Consider the following 13854-nt stretch of genomic DNA (forward strand, 5'->3'; position numbering starts at 1 on the left):
CCATATCTGGCTGCAAGATTAAGTGATCCCATTCCCACCCCAACACCACCACACTGTAGAATTATTTTACCATTGTTATCCCAGCTCTATTCATGGGCTATAAAGTTAACAAATTGCACATTTACAAATACAAAGTGAAATACCAATTCTTCGGAGTGGTGAACTTTGATTGTATTGCCTGAATATTGCACCTCTGAGAAATGACCTGTTTCATTTAAAAAGTTTGACTCATGTAAAATTTTGCTGCAGTTTCACTCATCTCTCTTTGATATGTGAAATGACTATCTGGCAGAGCTGAAGTGCTCTCTTGTGACAGGGGAAGAGTATCCCCTTTGCTTTAATATGCCCTTACAATGGTAAATCAGCATTTGTACGTGTTGTGCTTTCTAGAATTACTGCATTTAGAAATCACAATTTCTTCCAAAACTTAAACAAAATCTTTTACAAACTAATCAACTTCTTATGATTGAATGTGTCAGTTGCTGATTGCAAGCAAAGTGGCTAGATCTGCGATTTTTTATTTATTTATGCTTATACTCAAGCTACTTTATGTAGTACAGAAGTCGGCCAGCTCTCCACTTATGGCTAAATGGTTGCTACTAGGTGGCAGCATGTTGTGATTAATGTATTTGTCATAAATTATCTGTACATGTATGGAGTGAATGATCCATGTAATAATAAACCTTACATTTTATGGCTGACAATTGAAGGTGACTGAGTGTGCGGGTCACTGTCATACAACATATAATTGGAAACATTTTATGATTAAACATTATGTTTTGTCTTCTATTACTTGATTAAATTAAAAACACAAAGGAATGGAATTGGTAATACATAATAAACTATCTTTAATTTTTCCTTTTCAAATGTTATATCACTTGCCTAAAAGTGAGAAAACAAATATATCAGTGCAATAAGTTCAATGTTTACATGAAACATTGTATTAAAAATGAAGTCATATTTAAACATTAATATATAAATAACATTACATAGTATATTTAAACACAATGGTGACATTTCCAAAAGCACCCAGAAATTTAATTTAATTGATATGTTACATTATTTAAGAAAACTAAGATGAATTGTGTAATGTACAACATTGCTCTGTATTGCCCATGTCACTTTGAGTATTGGAAAATAGTAATAGTCATCTAGATAAATAATTTTAACCTTAAGCTCGGAGCTCACAATGTTGGAAGACTCAGTCCATACAGTCATCTTTAATAGAACTCAATGAGTAAGCTCTTGACAATCTGCACACTGGTATTAGGTATGAGCAAAGGGGTTTCTAGATTGATGGTTCAACTATTTGCTACACAAGAGTGCTTGCTTTACTATGGGTTAACTACATTTTAAAATGATTTACTATATTTTGATATCTTACCACATGGTGATGACAAAACATTGATGTATGTTCTGTCACACATCGGGGTCCAGGTTCCCATTACTGGGTCTGGCTGTGTCACCTTACTACCATCTGTGTCCCCGTTGACTACCTGCAGCAATACCGAGACCTGTGGTCACTTATATGTCAATGTGGCTGATGTTCCACTCCTATCAGTTCCTGCTGTTCTGAATCATGGGCTCCACCATCTTGAACTGTACCACATCCATCTTTTTTTTTATTATTATTATTAATTAAAAATTTGTTTATTGAATGTTTCAATTATATGCGATATACAGATAAACAGTCCAAAAATAGAATGAACAATATAGGACATTAGAAATAAAATAAAAATAATCATAAAGTATATTTGACATCACAAAAATATGTATATATATGTCTTCAGATAAAAACAGTAGAACAACAAATAATAAAATAGAAAATGTGTTTACATCAGAAACAAAAACTAAAAATATTGGAGAAGGGAGGGGAAGAGGAAAGAAGGAGAAATATAGAAAAAGGGAGAGAGTCAGTCAGGATGTGTCATCCAGAAACGTAAAAAGTGAGCAAAACTAAATTGGAGATAGAGGAGGTTAGGCCTCAAAATGATTTATCCATGGGGTCCAGATTTTAATCAATGTAGCAGGGGTATCATGTAGGAATGATGTGAATCTTTCGAGTCTATAGATGGACCAAACAGCTTTAATTGTGGCTGAAATAGAAATAGAGGGAGGTTTGGTCGATTTCCATTGCGATGCAATATGACATTTGGCTGCACTTAAATTATACTTGATAAACTTCTGTGTGTGGCGTGGGAAAGATGGAATGGGTCTAGATAATAACGAATAGAGAGGGATATCTGGCATTTGCAGTCCAGTTATAGATTTAATAAAATCATGGACCTCTTTACAAAAGGATTGGATGTAGGGGCATGTCCACCAGATGTGCAACAGGGTTCGCCGCTGCCCACATTGTCACCAGCAGAGGTTGGAAGATGTAGGATATATCGTGTGAAGATGGGTAGGTACTAAGTACCAGTGGAAATAGAGTTTATAGGAATTTTCTTTAATGCAAATGGCATTGGAGCTTTTGGCAACTGCCAGTCTGATTTCGTACCACTCCTTGGGGGTCAGAGCCTCACCCACATCGCGCTCCCATGCCAACTCATGTGCTTCCTTTTGGGGCTGATTGTGGGAGAGGAGCAATTGATATATGGTAGAGATAAGCCCTTTAGTATTTTGAGAGTGTTTGCGTAGTGATTCTATGGGGGAACTAGAGGTGGGAAGAGGGCCCCGTGGGAGTGTTTGATAAAAGTGTCATATTTGTAGATATTGATAGAAAACTTTATGTGGGAGAGAATAACAAGTTTGTAAACTAGCAAAATCAGGAAAGGAGCATAAAGGCGCAAAGACTAAGGGAAAAAGAATATTCTGGCGGGCCCAAAAATAGAATACATTGTGGTCCATACCTGATGAAAAGCAGGGTTATTCCAGAGAGGAGTTAGTAAGGGGTGGGAGGACCGAATGTCATATAATCTGGTGCAAAAATCCCAAATGGTCAATGTGAAACGAACAGTCGGTAACGAAGATATGGTGGTAGGGTGGCTAGCAAGAGAACACCAGAGTGTATACATGATGAGAGGTGTGTTGCCCGATAATATTTGAGGAGATCTGGTGTTCCCAATCCTCCGGCGGTATGGTGTTTCTGTAGTAGGCACATCTTGACTCTGAGTTTCCTACCTGCCCAAATGAAGTCGGATAATTTACCTTGAAGGTATTTTAATATTTTTGTTGATATATGCACTAGGAGTGTTTGCCTAAGATAAAGCAGGCAGGGTAAAATATTCATTTTCACCGCAGCAATTTGACCAAACCAAAATATGAATAATCTATTCCAGATTGATAAATCGGAGTTGATAGAAGCCATAAGCCTCGGAAAATTAGCAGCATAGAGATCAGTGTAATATTTGATAAGATAAACCCCTAAATATTTAATTTTGTGAGGTTGTTTGGAGGAAAGTGATGTCTATGGAGGGGACATTGAGGTATAGTATTTCAGATTTATCGTGTTGATTTTATAGTTAGAGAGCCGAATATATGCATCCATTTCTTCAAACATACTAGGGAGAGATTGTCAGGGATTAGTCAGTTAGCATCACATCGTCTGCATATAGCACAGTGATGCCCAAGATAGTAGGATTGAGTCTAATTCTAGCAGCTAATCGTTCCATCACTAAGGCAAACAAGAGAGGGGAAAGGAGGCAACCCTGTTGATTGCCATTTCCTATGATAAAAGGATCACAAGTGAAACCATTAACTAGTACAGATGCCTAAGGGTTAATGTGATACCCTTATAGAATGGACCCGTAAATCCCATACATTGAAGCATGTGATACATGAAAGGTCAGGCAACCCTGTCAAAGGCCTTTTCTGCGTCGAGAGCCACCACCAGGGTTGACAAAGACCGGTGCTGTGCAATATGAATAAGGTTAATAAGTCATCTTGTATTGTCTGCAGCCTGTCTATTCAGGAAGAAACCCACTTGGTCTGGGTGAACAAGAGATGGCAACAATGGAGACAAACTGTTAGCAAGAATCTTAGCATATAATTTAAGATCAGCATTTAAAAGGGAAATTGGTCTATATTTACCCATAGATAGTTGTTATCCCTAAACCAGATCGCGACACACTATGTCAGCCCTGGTGGTGGCATAACCGAGTGTGTTACCCTCAAACAGTGAACAAAGCATAAGTAGGAGAGAGCCAGAGAATATTTTATAGTACAGGGCCGTGAATCCATCAGGTCCTGGGGCAGTGGATCGCCAAAGCTGCTTAATTGCCTCAGAGATTTCATCTTCAGTAATAGGGGAGTTAAGAGTAGTGACTTGGGCTACATTAAGTTTAGGAAGGGAGCAGTACTGACTGATAGCAGCCATCGAGGTAAGTGTATCTAAGGCTATAGAGGGTAGATTATATAATGATGCATAAAAGCTACTAAATTGCTTGGCCATCTCAGGATGATCATGAGTATTGGAGTTATCTAAGCATTTCAGTAAATGTATGTGATTACGGGTACATTTGTCTTGCAATTTTTGAGCTAACAATGCATCTACTTTATGTGATTTCTCGCAAAATCTCTGCTGAGTCCATTAGATTGTTTTTGCAAGCTTTTTTGACAATATCTGAGACAACTGGCCTTTAGTTGCTAGCATTTTTAAGTAGGTACGTCGTTTGGCATTGCATTGATGGAGCTGGGTTAGAGAGGCATGGGTGGATTCAAGAGTCAAAAGGGTCGCAGTCTCAGATTTTTTCTGTGCAGCTGATAAGCTAATGAGTAGCCCCGCATAGTTGCTTTGTGAGCTTCCCAGAGAATGGAGGGAGTAACTTCAGAAGTTGCAATAAATGAATAAAAATCTGAAAATTTTTTGGTGGGATCTTGAACATTGGATGGCTTTAATAACAAAGAATCATTTAGATGCCATTGCTGGTTATAAGCAGGGTTCGTGGGACTGCAATCTCTAATTCTATAGCGGACTGATCTGACCAGAATATAGGAAGGGTCTGAGCCCCAAAGAGATTTTGTGTAGTTGCTCTGTCAACAAAAAAGTAATCCATATGTGTGTAAAGGGGGATAGGTGATTCGCCAACCATCATATAGATCGTAAAAAGAGAGTTGGGAAAGGAAAGATTTGGAAAGTTTAGCATGCGCTGGGAGAGAGGAGTTTGTATGAGATCTATCTAAAGAGTGATTCAAAGTGGCATTAAAGTCACCTCCAATAATAGTTAGACAGCGGGGGAGTTGATCGAGGTGTTTAAAAAAGGTGGAGTACATGGAACCCTGCTGCACATGTGGGGCATAAACGAAGGCTAGTATAATTGGAGCTTGGTTATAAGTTCCTGTTAGAATAAGAAATCGGCCTTGGGCATCCGAAATGGAGTCTTAAACAATGGTAGGGAGATCGCGGCGGAGTATGATGGTGGTACCCCTGCATTTAGCTGACATAGAAGAGTAATAGACGTGGGGATATAGTTTGCAAGCTAGCACAGGGTGCGGGTCTTTGAGATGAGTCTCCTGTAGCATAATGATGTCAGGGTTGCATCTGGAAAAATATTGAATGACCATGGCATGTTTGGTAGGGGAGTTGAGACAGTTAACATGAAGGGTAAGAATCTTCAGTTTCATGGAGAGTAATATGTGTCAGAACAGAGAAAAAATGAAAGAACATGCACCGACTGATGGATAGAAAAAATAGGGTAAGAGTAAATGAAAATATAAACATTATGCTGGGATATGAGGGGGGTAGTTAAGGGTAGGTGACCCTTACTTGTAGCGGGGTCAGGTCTGTCATGGAAAGAGTAGGTGTCATATAGACATTCCTTTTGGTGGGGAGCATGGCAAAAGCTTAGTAAAAAACAGAGTAGAGCAGGAAATATGTCTAAAAGTAATTAAAATAAAATAGAGGGTGACCCAGTGATAGGGGGAGGTACATACCGCAAACAAATAATCTTCACAATAAAACAGAGGAATTGGAGGAGTAGTTGCACAAGCAGGAAACCTCTCTATAAGCTAATCAAAATTATAGTACACAACAGTTATTAGGAAACCCAATAGATATAAACTTTGTATACCATGTAAATGAAATCCCAGTGAGTAACAGAGTATATAAGCCTGGAAAACATAACACAATCAGAGGAGGTTTAGAGAGGCATGAGGCATAAGGCTTCACAATTGGAAATACAATAAATTGCGATAGAGTATATAGGAGCGGTAGAGTAAATAGGAACAATAATTATAACTATAAACATATAGCCTACATCAAAATCAGAACAGATGCAAAGCAAGTGCGTTAGTGAGTGGCATAGCAACATGCAAGACAGTAAATATATAAACAAAGAGTTAATTACACTGTTGACCTCTCCGAGATAGGCACTTATTGACTGTTGTTTCCTGAGAGCTTCAGGAAGTTCATCTATAAAGCGGAAAGTTTGAAGCAGTTCGTAGCCTTGCGTAGGCATCTTAATCACGTGAGCAGTCCCATTTCTGGTTACAAGCAGCTGTAAAGGAAAGCCCCATTTGTATTTTATAGCATGACTCTGTAGAGTTTTAGTCACATTAATAAGGTCTCGTCTCTTCTTAAGCGTGGATTGAACAAGGTCCTGGAATATTTGTAAATGAGATCCAGAGTACAAAACAGTCAAGATCCCTCTGATAGATGTAATAATTTGATCTTTAGCTTTGAAATAGTAAAAGCGCAGAATGACGTCGCGAGGAGGCTGCTGGGGTGGTGGTCTTGCCAAGTCTCCTGTGGACTGACAAACAAGTAGAGACCTGCTCCATAGGAGGCAGCAAGCAGGGAAGCTCTACTGCATGCCGTGGCCCCAGCAAGATTGAAGAAGCAGGCTATTGTGAGGGTTCGGATGTCTCCTCTCTTGATAGAGGTCTGCAGGCTGTGAGAGGTGGGTCACTGTTTGAGTGAACCTGCTGAGAGTAGCTGAAGTGATTGTCTTAGTCAGGGGGCCATAAGCAGGCACAGGTGAGGGCTCTCAGTGGTGTGATGTGAGAGGCTGTCAGCAGAGTCCATGGGTGGGTAGCATAGGTGTCTCCGGCAGATGCCGGACCACGACGATGGTAGCTAAGTCACGCCCCCAGTCTCTCTCTTCTATAGAGGATAAGGTGTAGCAAGATGGTGGGTATCCTGGAAACCCAATAGCCACTGTTCCTAATGTAAGAGGGATCTGGGGGAGTACAGTGGCAGTACAGCAGAGGGAGGGACGGGCAGGTCCGGGTCCAGCCACGACCGCACCAGTAGCTGAACAGGGCAGCACCAGCCCTCCATTCAATGCCGCAGCAGAGGCTTAGGAAAGGTAACAGAGAATCGGAATGCAGCACACACAGTGGGCACTTTGAGGGAGCTGGTCTCCGGACACCCAGAGCAGGAGATGTTTCCCCGATGTGCACAGGAGCCTGGGGTGCATGACAGCACTGCCGGGCAATCACAATTCGGTCTGGGGCCAGCCGCGACAGTATCCAGCAGAGGTATCCACCCACTCGAGTAAGTGGCTTCAGCCAAGGAGAAGGCCCACACGTGGTGTCCCGTCTGGAGTGAGACTAGTCGCGATTGAATACAATCCCAAGGCTTGTAGGCAGTATAGGGACACTATATATATCAAAACTGGGGGCCGGAGAGCCCTTTAAAAGTGCCATTTAGTGACAAGGCTGCATGAGCTTAGGAAGAGCACGTCTCCTCACAGTGCCAGACAAGCCACACCCCACCACATCCATCTTTATAACCAGCTCCCAGTACTCCAGTCACATGTCTCACCGAGCCTGTCAGCACTCAGTGTGCCCTACTTAAACCAGGGACTGCCAACGGCACATTGCCAGTACAACATCTCTCTCTGAGGATTAGTACCCCTGCTCATGGCAAGTACCTGCTCCATTATTGCTTCATAGAATTCTGCTCCAGTGCTATCCAGTTAACCTGCTCCAGGATTTGCTTTACCAGCATTCTGCCTAAGTGCATTCCAGCACACCTGCGCCAGTAATTGCTTCTCAGCATTTATCTCCAGTATAATTCAGGAAACCTGCTCCAGTATTTCTTCATAACATTTCACTGCAGCCTGCTTCAGTTGAGCTCCCAGTACCCAGTTCCAGTATAATTGCAGTCTGCTCCAGCCATGGGATATCATGCTAGCCTGCACAAGTTCTCGATACCTGTTCTGCTAATTACTCTGCAGCATCAGTCCTCTGCTACTCCTAGTGACATGCATGAGGAATAACATAATTAAGCTATCCAGCTTCATTGCACTCCAGCATGTAATGTGCCATGCCAAACTCCCAGAACCATTTTCTTTACGTAAACTACAACTACTAACTATTACTACTACCAAGTGGACAGGAATATAATTATCAAAATATTATGTTTTTATGTTCCATTATTTTGTGTCTTTGCTAATACACAGAAGCAACAATAAGTGGTCTTCAGAAGTTGCTCTGATCCCCTCCATTCACTTATAGTTTATTCCCAGCTATGTCTGAGAATAAATTAAAGTACTTGCACATACAATTGGGTGATCTAAAAATGAGTGGTACTGGATCTGGGAAACAATAAGAACAATAGTGATGTTTCAAATTAGCTATTTAACTGGTGTTTGCAATCAAAATATTTATAGACTCATTTTGCATGACCCTTCTGTTAAGGTCAAACCAAAAGAAAACAGAATATTTGTAATTGGTGGCACTTATAATCCATGTTAGTGTATAAGTTAAAAAACATACTTTACTGGTTTATTTTAAAATGGGTGCGGTCCTAATCAAAATACAGCACCTCTTTCCTCCACCTTTATTTCTTTTCTATGTCTCTTCATATATAACATGCTTAACACTTGGGAGACATCATTGAATATACGATTGTAACAGAAAAAATATAGTTTAAAACAGAAGCAGAAAATGCAAAAGTTTCTCATTTACCCTGATGCCTGATTAATAAATTAACAAGGACTTTGATATATTTCCAGGTAACTTAATGAAAATTAAAGTTATAAAACATTGCATTCAATTTGAATTTAGGACACTTTTCTAATTTTTATTTATTAGGGTCAAAGTTTTAACAATTTAGAAAAACTATCTTATATATTTTCTATCTATATCTTCAACACATTTTAAATGAATTATATATAATTAGTGGCATTATATTTAATATAACACATTATAAGATGTGTCAAGCTTACTGCCACTTCTCTCTGTTTAGAAATGTTGGAGTTTAACAAAAGCTGCAGGCTGAGTGTACTGGAGGAACAGTAGGTTGTGTCGTGTTTTAAGTTATTATTATTATAATTATTATTAGCCTTTATTTATATGGTGTCACAAAGGTTCCGCAGTGCCTTACACAGTACATAAATGAGCACACTAGAAAAAACAGTAATAGTAGTACAAAACAATGCAGGACAAGGACATGGTTTATAAACATTGCTGCATAGCACAAGCAGCAGGGCATTAGCAACCAAGTGTTAGGTGCCAGTTGGGGAGTTAGCAGTACATGACAGTATAAGTAGGGAAGGCAAAGCACATGAGGGACAAGGGCCCTGCTCATTACATTCTAAAGGGGAGGGGCAGACATACAGGGGCAAGACAGATGGGTAAATAGTGAGGAAGAAGCATGGAGCAGTTGGTTAGGATATATGCCGTGGAATGTGTATGTTATAAGATGACATTGTGTTATGTCAAAATTAAATCCTTCTTCATCTATCTCTATGACAAAAATAGATTTTATTTATGTGTTATTTGCATGAGAAATGTACAAAATAAAGTAGTTGCCCTATAACTTTTGTCTGTTACATTTTAGCATCTAAATACATCCAGCTAAAAATGTGGCTATATGGGACTGCCCCGCCATCCTAATAGTGAGTACTATAGTCCTGGCTGCTGGATACTATGCCATGCTGCTGTTAGTGGGTGCTTCTTACATGCTAGGCCCACCCACAGAGAGGTGCAGCCATCCCCAAAATGCAGTGACTATGCCCCCTCCAGGGGGGGACCCCAGGATGTTGCTATACTCGGGTCCAAGATTTCTCATGGCATCTAGTCAAAGGTGTTTTTAACAACAAGAGCAATCAGTGAGGGCAGCACAGAGTTTGCGAAGTACTTGCAATGTTTAAGCAGGGAGTGCAGTAAGGAGTTTCCTGGATATACATACAGCAGCTGTTAGTGGTGGTGAATTGGCTTATTCACATAAGTAAGTTTGATGTCCCTTAGAAATTGTTCTGGCTTTCAGGATGTTCTCTTTCAGTTTTTCTCCAGTTTAACTCCAGCGTAACTCTGTCTTAGCTATTAAAGTGTAAGTACACTTATAATCTAACACATTGAAACTAACATTAACTTTAGCAGCCAAAGGCTTTAGCATCCTAAAAGATCACTAATAAGTATAGCTACAAACATGTGTCCGTGTGTTCACTGATTGTGAACCCTTCCCCAGTACTCAACACACACTAGATTGGGATGCAATAAAGTCTAAGATAAACAAATATTGAGATGGGAGTAGACCATCACACATTCACCTGAAAAAAAAACTCTTACTTCATTTATAGTAATATCAGCTAATATAAAAGTAGTAGCAGATTACCTAAAATCATTTTTTTAAACTGCACAATAGCAATCAAGGTAACAGCATCTGATGAGAACAGTGGTAGCAGATTACCTAAAATAAATTTTCAAACCTGCGCAATAGCAATCAAGGTAATAGCATCTGATGAGAACAGTGGTAGCAGATTACCTGAAATTCAGAAGAAAGATAAGTCAGATCAGTCTTTGCATGGTGTGCATATGGCTAATAAAATCTTCAGCATAACTCCATCGTAGTTATTAAATTGTGAGTACACTTATAATCTAACACTTTGAAACTAACACTAACTTTAGCAGCCAAAGGCTTTAGCAGCCTAACAGATTACTAATAAGAGTTGTCAATGTATAGTAGTATATCTAAGTTGTGCAAATGTTCTCTTATATACTTTTTTCCTGTTAATCATGCATGTTATGAAGTTCTACCTGTTCTGGTCACAGGAAAGCTTATGCCATAATCTAGCCTCTGCATACTTGAATAGACAAGTGTATTCGGCAGTAAAAAATCTCTGCATGCTAAATAGCAAATATATCTAGATTATTATTATTATTATTATTATTATTATTATTATTATTATTATTAACAGTTTATTTTATAGTGCAGCATATTCCGTTGTGCTTTACATTTGGAACAGTAATAGAACAAAACTGGGTAATAATAACAGACATACATAGAGGTAGGAATAGTATAGATGTAAGGGTAATAGCACTGCACTCCTATTTCTTTTGGATGCTTTATTAATATAATGGAAGGAATGGATATAACATGCACAGATGTATACTAAAGACAATTATAATTGTGTACACTTTTAAATAAAATTTATATTCATAAAAAGTGCTTTATAAAAGATTTTATTATTAAAGGATGTACTTTACATATCAAATTATTACACCTATTTAAAAAGCTTAAATTAACTTAAATAGCTTAGAATGGCTTAAAAGAGTTTAAAATAGAGAAGGTGCTTAATGTCAGCAGTAACCCTCTGTTCCTCGCCTCTGTTGTTGTTGACAATGTAGTAACTGTTTGCAGTTTGTTTGCAATAAAGTATCAAATTCCCATTACAATTGTAGCAGAGTTGCTTTAGTTTCTCTTTAAACAGCTTATGCAAGGATTGTGAATGATTCAAGGTGTCTATTTTCCCTTTTGTGCTGTGACTGACCTTTTCTAGCCCCTTCTCAATCAACATCAATGGCCTTAATTCTCCATACAACAGACAATGGCCCTACAATATCTTAAATGCCAACATGTTCACATAGCTTTACTCCAAGAAACACATTTCCTACAGATCCACCCTAGTTTGACCAACAAAAAAAGGTGTATTAATTCTCTTACATAACTCATCTCCTGTTCTTTGTGGGTAATATTAATGGGATACCAGTTACTGTTGCTAATATATATGCTCCGAATGTGGCTCAAGGTTTTTTCCTCTGTTTTCTTGGATTTCTCTAGACTACCCAAGGCTCGCATTATATTGGGAGGAAACTTCAATCCGGTTATGGAATCTTCCATTGATAGATCTTCTGGCTCTAAATCACCACCTTCTCAGTCTAGAGAATCTAGAAAACTCCTCAATTTACTGAAATCCCACAATATGTACGACTCCTGGAGAGAATTCTTCACCACAGCCCTTCCCTTTTTGCACTATTCTGCCCCCCCCACTAAAAAATCATCACCCTTCAGCCCCAGCTGTCGGCCCTCAATACGGAACAAAAGTCTGCTTGTAATATCAACTGACTGTCAATTCACCTTTCACTAAGCGTGTGGGTCAATATCTACTCATGAATGATTATTGGCATTAAATTCAAAGAATGCAAGTATCTCTATGGAGAGAAAGAATTTTCTTAATATTTGGCCAGAATTTAGGGATCTTTTATTGTAAAGTTACATGTGTACAATGTATTTTTAAAGAATCATATAGGTTATTATCACCTTTTATTATAGATATTATGTGATGTTTATTGCTGTCATTACTAGTTTATTTGTTTTATAATAAATGTATTGTACAGTATATTGTTTCACTATTGACTTGAGTACATTAACTGACACCCCTAGCCTTTGCGACTGCATTCCCTTTTACATATAATATACAACATCAGGGTTCTTCATGACCTCTCACAATTATCTACATTTCCTGAGTACTCCATTCTGCAGGATAAATTTGGCCATCCCTCCAAATGTTTTTAACAGTATTTCCAGCTTCCACTTCCATTCCTTTCAATTTGGTTCCTGCCATAAACCACCATATACTCCTTTGGAGACCTTTTGCTTGTAATATATGAATTAGCACACCTTCATATCATGTATTTAATCAACTTACTAAGAAACCCTATGAATTGGAATGGGAAAGAGAGATAGGAGTAGTCCTGGCACTGGAGGTATGGGATGGCATGAGGCAAAACAGCTAGAGCATCTATATGCATGAGAATCAAAGAAAACTGTAGAGATGTGCACCATCCCCCATTTTTTCTTTTAGATCTAATTTATTGTCATGCTTTGGTTTTGCTAAAATTACTCTTACATGTTTTGTTTTGGTTTTGGATCTGCATTTTTTTAAAGAATATTATAAAAACAGCTAAAGTCACAAAATATGGGCTTGTTATTGTTTCTACAGTATTACTAACCTTAATAATATTAATTTCCAGTAATTTTTGACCACCTTACAGCTTGTTTTCATCTACTATAGGCCAAAAGGTTGCACCGAGCTAGCTGGCTGACTAAGCTAAACAACCGCAGTGGGTGGCACAAACACATGGCAGTCCAACTTCAAACATGGCACATCTAGGAAGCTCCACAGTGGCAGACAGGATGGTATTTTAATAAACTATACAACCTTATAGAAAGTTGAAACCAAGAAGGTTTTCATTAATCAAGAACTAGATCAAGGGCCCGAGGGAGGTGGAGTATATATGTAGTGGAAGGCACAGAAAGGAAGGATTGATTTATAAAATTCATAAAATTTTAATTTATCTTTAGCGGCATTGTGGATTGTCTGTTTTGCTTAGATCAACATTTTATTGGTTATTATTGATCTAATCTATTACTAATTTGCAATATTTTGTTAACCAAAAAAAATCCCAATTTAAAAGCCTAGGATTCCTGTCAAAGGCTTAGTAAGCCAAGAAATGTAATAGCTGCACTGTAGAGCTACAAATAATTTAAAATTCTCCAATCCCCCTTAAAAAATACAGCACACACAGCCCACCCTTACCCAAATGAAGAATACAAGAATGATTGATTAATTTTGAATCATTAATTAAAATATCCATCAATCAAGGGGACTGTCATGGGCATTGTCATCTCTACCCCTTTCCTCTCTTAGACTGATAACATTGATGTGCCAAAGCACAGGGTGT

This window comes from Taudactylus pleione, unplaced genomic scaffold, assembly GCF_031769625.1.
Source record: "Taudactylus pleione unplaced genomic scaffold, aTauple2 ptg000127l, whole genome shotgun sequence".
In the NCBI taxonomy this organism is placed as follows: domain Eukaryota; kingdom Metazoa; phylum Chordata; class Amphibia; order Anura; family Myobatrachidae; genus Taudactylus; species Taudactylus pleione.